The sequence below is a fragment of the Ambystoma mexicanum genome, chromosome 7p (assembly GCF_040938575.1).
Source record: "Ambystoma mexicanum isolate Mex_15411 chromosome 7p, UKY_AmexF1_1, whole genome shotgun sequence".
Taxonomy (NCBI): Eukaryota; Metazoa; Chordata; class Amphibia; order Caudata; family Ambystomatidae; genus Ambystoma; species Ambystoma mexicanum.
In genome coordinates, this window is record NC_090939.1 from 487407333 (window position 1) to 487418340 (window position 11008).

Here is an 11008-nt window from a genome sequence, read left to right on the forward strand (position 1 = left end):
CAAGGGGAGAAGCTGTGGTTGGGGTCTTTTACTGCTGATCCTGAAATAAAGACTACTTTTTTATGCTCACATGAGGGGCAAAAGAAAATGATGGGACTATGATTGGCGTGCTACTTGGGAGGAGTGCAAACAGTACGCTTTATTGAAGAATGGAAACTTCAAAACTCTAAAGAATAAAACAATGAATCAGATCCCAATATACTTACACACATTTCCTGATCTCATTTATTGCAGTAATTATATGCGGTTTAGTTTTAATCTCTGAATGAGACATGACTTTTTAGCTACCCATGCTAATGCCCCCTCAATCCCAACCTTGGTGTAGATTTTGCAAGAATGACACTCAAATAAAAACTTTAAATCATCTAATAGTTTACTGTCCAAGCCCAGCAGTTCAAAGGAAAGAAAGTTTTTATAAATGTTGTTCTGCATTTGTGCTTTCAACACCTGAAAGTATGTGGATCATGATTATCAATGAACATTCTATCTCACTAAATTTAGCTGTGATAAATTATTTGCTGAAATTGAATTTGATTAATTAACTTGTATACATACTTATTATTAATCTAACATGTATTTTAAACAGTTGTACACTGGTTTTATTCTACCGATTTTTATACTTATTTAGGGACACTTGTAAGATTGTCATGTTTAAATAGTCTGAGAAATATGTGATTTTTTATGCTTTTGTTTATGACTGTATGAATCAGATCTTGTATCTTATGTTAATAATCTGTACATGTTCTTCTTTTAATGTTGTAAAGTTGAAATTTCACCAAATCAAAAAACTATTTTATATTTAAAAATAACATTTTTGTATAAACCATACTACGTGTCAGAGGTTTATATATAACACTGACATTTACCTCCAGACCACGGGGAAAGTTCAACCACCCAAGAAGATAATTAAGCAACAGGACAGGACAGGAGAGGGCAAAACAACCTTGTTTCTAGGTGCTTTACAATAATAGTGGAATATAGAAGAGACATCTGTTGGGGCGGAGAATGTCTCAACATGAAAATGGGAACAGGCCATACTAACTGTAGGTAATTTACAATTATTTACAGTTATGTGCAGTCGGTGCACAGGGTAAATTGACAGATGAAGGAGTTATGAAGAGGCATAATCAGATTGTTAAGTTCATCTACACCATCAGGGTGAAGGGTGTGGTGTGGTGAGTAGTAGGATATATGGGTAAGTAGTTAGGCATCAAGTCTGTGGAATGTTTTATAGACTAAAGGGGAGATATCTGATGATGGTCTGATGCTGTACAGCTAACCTGCCAGCCTGAAGGTGGTGGGCAGAGGGGGAAGAGGAGCAGAAGAATTTAGAGGGCTCAGGTTTTAACCTTTGAGCTTTATCTAGTTGTCAAAGAGTGGAGATGAAGCAGCCAAGTCTGTTAAGAACAAGAATTCCACCAGGTAGCAAGCCTTTGGGCAGATGCAATGAGGTTAGGGACAAAAGATAAGGAGATGGGAAGAGGAATTGTGCAACAGAGGTACAGAGGTTTATATCTTTGATCTTGGATCTTGGAGGGTCCACCAAAGTGCTAACCAGCGGTAAACAGCAGAACAACAGAACACATGTGGCTTGTTCGGGGAAAGGGGGGGAAAGGAGAAGAACATCTCAGAGTCATCTGCAAAAATATGGGAGAAGAAACCAAAGAAGTAGATGATCTAAATGAGGGGAGATATAGAGGGTAAAGAAGAGAGGTCAAAGCAGATTAATTCTCTTCATCAGTCACACAGTCCCCTTCATGGAGTCATGGCAGTTTTCTCATACAAACAAAACAGAAAGTATACAAGTGATGCTAGAAATAGTAGTAGTAGTAGTAGGTATGTGAGACCTTCACACCTTCTTTTTTATTTCCTTTAACAGCAAAACAATTACCTATATACTGTCATTGACACATGCCATGCCCTGTGTGCACAATACACAATTTACTTACCGTAGTTTATGATGGCTGAATGCTGTTGGCTGCCTATGGGGTTTTCTAAATGCCATTGACTGTGCACTTTAAACAGGACTTTCCTTGGATATGTTTAATTAGTCAGCTATTACTCTGCACCACCAAATAAATATGACCTGCTCATCATGTTAGTCCAGGTAACCAAAACCAGTTTCTTCTTAGTACCTGAGTATTTTTTAGCTTTGCTGCAGTCTTTCATTGTTTTTCTTATTGATTGTATTGTGTTAGTGACAATGAAGAAGTGTTCCCCCATTGTAAGTCCCATCATGTACATTTATGAGCCAAGAATGGCTCAAGGTGCCATGCTTGACATGCAGCCACTTTCCAGCTAAACTACATGCGACATATTCATTGTGGCTGGGGATTTTTCTGCTGGTTTTATTGTGCCAATGGGAATCTGATAGGGCACATCCTATGCTCGTTTCACTCAATTTAAGGACCTGATGGAACGGCCAAGTGGTCAGCAAACAAGAATGCACTAAAGGCAAGCCCTTGGGTGCTCATTGACTACGTACCTCAGCCCACAACATTCAGCAATAGGCATAGAAGTGAATCCAGTTCAATATTCTAAAATTATATTTTTGTAGCTGGCCACAGCAGTTTCTCTTCCGATTGACCCCACTGCCAAACAGTCATTTCTTTCTTTATCTGTGTATCAATCTTCTTGTAATATTCTGTTAGAAAGAGAGCTTTTACAAAGTTGTATCAAGAGTGAGGAACGAATATGAAAACCTGCCGTGGAATCACTAGAACTATCATAGGCTTGTGTATTAATGCTACTGTTTTGTTAAATATTAAACTGAAATACACAATCTTATTCTCAACATCAACCATGAACTTCTTGCTGGAACTGGGATGTGGATGTTCCTCACTGTTTGCTCTGATATCTTTATAGATGCCCAGGAACTAGAAGATTATTCTGCTAGATAGCAACTGTTCCCTAGGAGGAGAAATTGCCTGAATATTCCGAAAAGAAATGAAAGGGAGGAAACTGCCTTGTGTTCCAATTATGACAGCCAAATTCATGATCTTGAAATGCTCACACTCTTTCAATATTAATCTGGTGTATCTGCCTATGGAAACTGACACATCTTATTTTGAGTTATTTGCAGAGACCGTGTCCCCTTTCCTAGTATCGTTTCCTTATGCTTTGCAGTTAGGTGAGTTCATTGTCTGGGTAGATGTCGCTTCACCTATCCTGGCATTGCATCAAGCACATCTCTGCAGTCCCTGGTTTCGAGCCAATATGTAAATAAATGCACCAGCTCACTATGGAGGCAAAAAACAAGCTGTTAAACTTGAATCCTTTGAATATATTAAAGGCCATTCTCATCTTCCTAGTCAATGGACTTAACATCATGGTGTTACAGTTGATTTATGGATCATAAATGAAGCAGGCCTCTTTGATACGATATTGCAGTAAGCTTCCTGCTGTCAGTAGTGAAATAGTTGAACATTGTTGAAATTTCCTCCAAATATAATAGAAATTGTCATTTGCTTATCAGAAAACCATTGAGTCAACATTTCAAATTAACAATAAATGGCTCATTCATGGCTGGATAACATGAATCTGTTATATCTGGCCATGATGGCTGTTTCACTGCACTTTTTCATAGTATTGTATATGGGGGGAAAGTCCCCAATACAACGTGTCCATGCCCGCTTTCCCTCTCCCGCATCACCCACTCTAAACAACAAATACACAAACCCTTATGTCCCATCCCACCTATAGAAATGCAGTAGAAAAAGTGATGAAATGGCATTTTCACCAAATCTATTGAAATGGCAGCTGTGAGTTTGTCCAATACCGGAAACAGTGCATCATAAATCACAGTACAGCTGGACTCGAAACTGAGAACTACAGTAAGGAGATTATAGAAGAACAGCCTTCTCTTACAATGTCTCCAGTATGTGGACAAAAATCTCTGCGTATATTCAACTTATTTCGCTAGCCCTCTACAATGGCCACACTGCCCCTAGAAATTTGAGGGTGTGCCTAAAAGGAACAGGGATAGGGAAGAAAATTGCCCTATACTACTATTCCAGCAGTTCGAGTATGGAGAATAGGCAGGGACTTATACCCTCAATTGTAAACATCACCTTCTTCTGACAATATCAAACTCTAGATCATGACAATGCTTTCAGACCCTAGAATTAAGTCACTTATTACATGGTCCTGACGAAGGCAAGGCAAATAAGGATAAGTCACTGAAACGGGTCAACCACATATACTACTGATATCCTTTTCAATTTTTAGTGATACCAAATTAAATAAAAATACAAATATAGACATATAGCATCTCAGCCTATAATGCCACAATTTTTTCATTGTACTACACACTCTTGGAAGGGTAAAATAAAAATATAAAAATCCCTACTAGAATGTAGCTTTTTACATTATAAATTCAAACCTGTATCTTGATTTTGATTTTTCTTCTTCAAAACAGTGCACAGTTTTCTCTGTCTTTCACATTCTACAGGGCTCCACTCCGTCCAATGGGTCACAACTGGAGTAGATGGCCTCTGCTTCTGTCAGAAGGAGGTGTTTACAATTGAGCGAATAAGTCCCTGCCAGTTCACACTCGAACTGTGGGAATAGTAAAATAGGGCAATTGTCTTCCCTAACCCTTTTAGATAGGGGGCACACCATCAAGTTTATAGGGTCAGTGTGGCCATCATAGAGGGCTATCTAAGTTCTTCCATAGGGAAAGTGAAGAACCTTTTAATTAGGATCTAACTTTTGGGGCTTGGCCTCCCATGCGTGTTACAAATGTATCTTTCTTGGTGGACTACACCCACTCACTAGGAGTTGTATTCAGATTCTCTGGCTGGTGCTTTCTTTCCTAGGTAGTGACAAATGGAATGAATTAGAGATGCTGAGAAAAAAAACAAATTCACACTGAACTCCATGGAGCCCTGATGATGGAATATTTAGAGACCAACGCAGTGGTTTGATAATCCACATTGAACCTCAGATTCAATTCTCTTGGATAGTCTGGTGTTTTATAGAAAACAAATGCACACATGAAAATCTAGACATGACGTGAAAAGCCAAATAGTACTAGAGAACTATATCAAGAGGCCAGCAGACCTAGATGCAACAATGCAAGAATTATGTGAGTTTAATTTGAACTAAAACATTTTTACAAGGATCGAAGACATATACACATTCTCACATGCCAAGATATATCCTTATACGATTGATGAGCACTATGCACACGATGGACAATGTGGCCCGGGTTTTGGGTATCCCCAAAGAAATGCACAGTTAACATTTTTGAACAAAGGTAACTCCAGAATTAGACCACTACCAGAAGAATGGAACTTCTCCAGTACTATCCCCAAAGACGAAGGTAGAGCAGGCACATCGAACAATCGGACCGAACCAAGATATCAAGACAACAAGTACATTTTGACGAGACGCGACCATTCAAACCCACTGCCACTTGCTTTATAACAACATGGCCCGAGGGAGAGGACGTTGGCAGAACAACTCACCTTGGATCACTAGAAGCCGGGGCCGAGGTCAGGCAACTCCCAAAATGTACTAGTGAAGAATTCATTGATTTACCATCACTCCAAATCAGAGTTACAAGTCCTACAGAAAGGACTTTCTTTCATCCCGACGGCACGATATGATGCATTTCAAACACAGATCGAAATCACCCAACCATAGGAATGAGATCCGTATTGAAAAAAAAAGTTTTTCATTGGATGACTAATGCCAATCAGATACCACTAGACTCCATGTACCTTTCTGGTTCTATCCTCCTCCCCAGAGCATCACCCTAGAATCACTTACTTTTGAACTGGTGATCTATAAAAAACTGGAAGAATTGGAGGCAATGGTACCATTTGTGCACAACAACTGCACCCTCCTGGTCCTGAAAAATAATAAACAGATAGTGATAAAACCAGCAGGTAAGGATGACGCCACAGTGATCATGAATAGCTCAGATTATGATGGTATGATACCAGAATTGCTATAAAACCGCACTAGCTACCGACGAAGAGCCTCTGATCTCACAAAATAGCTCCAATCATTGAGGAAGCTGTCGCAGAAGGTCATGTGAGATCATGTGGTTGCTCACACCTAAATTCTCAAGAATTCCAGCATTTTCCATGCTACAAAAAAATATAAGGGCAGAACACCTTCACCCAGATGCCCAATAGTGTCAGGGATTGGCTTGGCACTTGAACCCTAATTCCCATATGTGGATTTCTTCCTATGGGACGGAATTCCCAAAATGCAATTGTACATAAAACATTCCACAGCCACGGGACACAACTTTCGGTGACAGTAGATATAGAGTCACTCTGTACCCAAATACCCCAGGAAGCCATTCAGATATATCTCAATGTACAAGCAATTTTGAAGTACTGTCCACATTCATTCTACAATTAGATGAAAGAGCTCTGATAAAGAACATTTTCATTTATAAGGATGATTTCTTTGAACAGATCTCAGGAACTACAATGGGCGCTACCATTGAGCCAACCCTGGCTAATATATATGTGGCTGAATTTGAATATCTGCATATCTAGAAAGCAAATAATCCCCACAAACATCAGACTGAAGTAGGGAAGAGATATATTGATGATATCTTTTTGAACTTTAATGGCGATGAGACAGAACTCTCATCATTTTGTATCTGGCTCAACGAGAGGAACCCATTCCTAAAATTCACTCATTCATGCAGTGATCAAGATGTATATTTTCTAGACCTTAACATCAATGTCTCAGAGAATAAACTGAAAACACAGTGTAAAAGAAACCTACTTTAAAAAAAATGTATTAACCACTTGGTTTTACAAAGTAAAAACCTTAAGCTTATACCAAAATAGAGAATTTAAAAAGGTAAAGAAAGGAGAGAGAAAAGGAAAGGAAAAACAACTTCAAATTAAACGTACATCTAATAAAGAAAAAGAAAATAAAAGAAGAGAAAAACAACATCATCATCATTGATCACGGCCCACTTTAAGCCGCTCCAGAAGTTCTCAATATTAAGTTAAATTTGAAAAAATAAAAGTCCCCAAGGCACTCTCTGATTAGTCCAAACATAGGTGTACAGAGCTTATCTCAGTGGGCTCCTTCATCTTTTCTGTGCTGGAAAATACTTCTTTCAAGAAGCCAAGCACAGAAAGAACCAACGTAGTACTTTCACCTTGTAGGATCGCAGACCAGCAGCGATCAGATGTTCTTGTTACATATTGCCCTACAAATCTGCCCATCCATCTTTTTCTCTGATTGATCAGACTTGGTCACAGCATAATCAAGTGGCGCAGGGTCTCCTTTTGCTCTCCACACCACCTGCAAGTATAGTCTCTCAGATTCTTTTTTTCTTATCTTCCATGATTTCTTTTGTAGGCATTAAATTCATCCGAAGTCTCATAAAGTCCATTCTCCGTATTCTGCATGGGAATTTTTTCAGGTATTAAGGGTTTCCTCTTTCTCTCCAAACTGAGCCTTTGTGTCCGTACAACTTCAGTGAGCTTACGTTATCTTTTGTGGATATCCAGTCTACATCTAAAAGTTTTTGTTTATTTTTAGCAGGATTAGACTTTAAAACGTCTACTGAGGAATTCAGTTTGGCTAGAATGTTCACGCAATGATTCTTCCAGATGTTTGAGTTATCTTCTGATTCTTCACTTCGTACTTGATTCAGAAGTTTGAATCCTCCTTTCAAGTTGTTTAGAAGACATTTACGGAAAAATGCAAGTGTTTTCCAATGTACTATTGCAAGTAAGGAGGTAAGACCCAACTCTTCACGTATAAAATCAATTGGAGTGCATGACGAGAGATCCAGTATCTTTCATCAGAATAACCCCTCTAGCTTAGGCCAAAGGTCTTTAGAAAGCAGGAGGGTAGATTCTGATCCATAGGTTATGATGGGAACAATCTTCCTGTTGTAAAAATCTATCACTGGCTGAAACCTACTAACTGAAACACTCTCCTTCTATATAGTAGTTATCACCAGAAGACTCTTTGTGATTACTTATCTTTTGGGCAATTTTTGAGATACCGGAGGACATGCTCTGATCTACATAAATACATACAATAAGCCAAGTCACTTACAGGACAGCTGGCATGCAGAGGCTATCCTGGGAGGATTCTCTGGCAAGCATCAAAGCAAGCACAAAACATTCCAAGGGACACATCCCAACTTCAGAATAAAAGGGAGAACTCCACAGACAAAATCACAGCAGTATTCAGTTATTCACCTGTGTTCAATAAATAAAAAAAAAAAAAATAAATGGCCTATCCTCATCACAGGAAAAGTGCCCATTGAAAAACCACGCTATGCAATCAAATGGTGGCAGAACATCTGTGACATGCTGTAGATGACACAGTAAGAAGTACGGTAGCTGACACTGACCAGAGAATGGTATCAGGTAATATTAATCCATATATATGGTCACCGTACATAATATCGCCAGGAAAAGGTTGTGGCGATATTATATGGGTGACAATATATATGGGGATAGTGGCAGCAAAAAAAAAAAAGGGTTTGGGGTTGCGGGGGTATCCCCCTCATGTTCCATGCAATAATGTCCCCACAAAAAACTGCCATTTTTCGGCGACATTTTTGCATGGCGATATTTTTGAGGGGACATTATTACATGGAACCCAGAGAACACTGTGGAGCAAAAGACACATTTCAGAGCCCTCTCCATGTGGGACATGTTATGTTTGTGACCAAACAACACAGGGCCACTCTATAGACATAGGGTGGCACTCCCCTTGGATTCAAAGGAATTTCACAAACTAGAATTCCTCGAATGTGATACACATGGTAACATGGCCATGTAATCTAAGATATATATGGATGACACTGAGAGCAATTAAAAAAATAATTTAAGCATAAATCTTGCATTAGAAGAAAGACACTCAATGCATCAATTTTCAAACACATTGTAAAAGAATGACACACATCAGACCAACTCAAATGGACACTTTTGGAGCAGATTACAATGCCAAAGACGGGTGGCGACCTCAGAGCTATCCGCATTACAAAAGAACAGAAGTGGATCTTTAGACTGCATACTGATATCCATGGTCCAAAGTTAAAAACACGCCCTGTGGCATTGCTGAAGTATTCTCCTATCCTATGCGAATATGGGGAATGGCGTATCTGTCTTCGGAACAGGGTACTCTAAGGGCTTTACAGTTGGACATTAAATCTGCAGATACCCAGATGGCCTTTGAGTATTTTTGGTCTCTGGAGAGCGTTGAGGCAGGACCTAACTGACAGAGTGTCCCAAAGAACTCCACTAGATGGGTATCCTGGAACACTTGGGGGTACAGGTCCTTCCTCCACCATCCCAAGGGCATGACAGTGACAACCTCTGATATCTTTATACTAGAGACCTGGCTGTGCAACACATTCAGCATTGATGGGTACCAGATTATAAGCTTGCCAGCAATTCCTTCTAAGTAGGGGCACCCTAGTAGAGGTTTAGCAATAGGGGCGAGAAATACATCTTATTTAAAACCCTTCCTAGGGCCCCACTCCTTGCCATATGTATTGGCAGCAATGTTTTCCATCTGATATAGCCCCAATTCCGGAATATTAATAATCAAAGTATACAACTCCCTATCAGGTGATCATACAAAGCCAATACAAAAGTCGGTAGGGAAAACTATTTTAGAATTATATAAGGACTTCCCAGATGGCCATATAGTGTTGGCTGGGGACCTCAATGTAAAGAACTTACACTTGAAGACCAATGAGTTGGGGTGAAGGGAATGCTCCTGGAGGCTGCTAGCCAATAGTAATGAGTTCAAGTTTCTGCCCTTCCAGGCTTCAAATGTTGAACATGATAAGGTAACGCACACATGGTCAAATGGCCCCCTCAAATCACATATAGATAATGTCTGTGTGGATGAGCTATTACTGGGAGAGAGCAGCATGGTCACTATCATTCTGACAGATTTAAGTGACCACGCATTTGCTGAGATGGGTTACCCAAAATAAGACAGGGAGAGCAGAGTGCTGATGTAATGTGGGGATAACTGTTAACCAACTGGGCACTCGGATCATGTGGTCACACCCAAAGATTGAGACAGTAAATCACTTTCTTGCCCTAATTCTGACACATGGTGAAACAGAGATGCTGCATGAGGGGTGGTTCCTGGAGGAACTATTTGCAAAAACCGTACCTCTGGTATATCATGAAAAGCTAAATCTTAAACTGGGTCCAGGGACAAAACATATCCCACTATTTGATGCGGCGATCCATCATAGGAAACAGATTTGTCAGACCCATAGGGCTGAAAGTATAAAATAACCAAGGTTCCATGTGTTAATATCACTGCAAAAATATCGCCATCCAAAAATATCACAATATTTTTGTGGCGATATTTAGGCATGGAACCTACTGAGGACACCCCTGCAACCCTGCATTATTTTTAAAAGAGCAGGGGAATCCCCCGCAGCCCCTGCTCCCAAAAACCCCCCAAATGATCTCCCCCAAACATATTGCCTATGGCCGTTCCTGACAACCATATATATGGCAGTATTTTTGGTGGGGATAATATGTAGTGATACCATAACCAATGCATATTGGAGAGTGGGAAAAGAGCCCAACTTTGGAACTTAGAGACTGGGTATAGGAGCTGGCTTCGTCAAAATAGGCACTCAGTTGATAAGGCTAATTGGTTATACTTAGCAGGCTTACTTAAATCAAACGATGGATCCGATATAATTAACTCCTCACCCCCAACACAGCAAAGGAACTGAATCAATTACTGAGAAGGTGTGGTGTGACTTTATTGATGAACTCTATTGTGATCCTTCATCCACCACGCCACTAAGTAGAGAATACATGGGGCATAGTAAGGTAACAACCTTGGGCCTGGATGAAGAAAAGCTAGTTATCATCATTAAAGGGCTATAACCATCTCAGGCCCCCAGCCATGATGATGTTCCCAACACCCTCTTTAAATCAAATCCCCAGTGGTGGGCAAAAGTGCTTGATAACGTCTTTGTGGGGGTGGAGAAAATTACCACAATACAAGAAAAGTTGGCTAAAATATA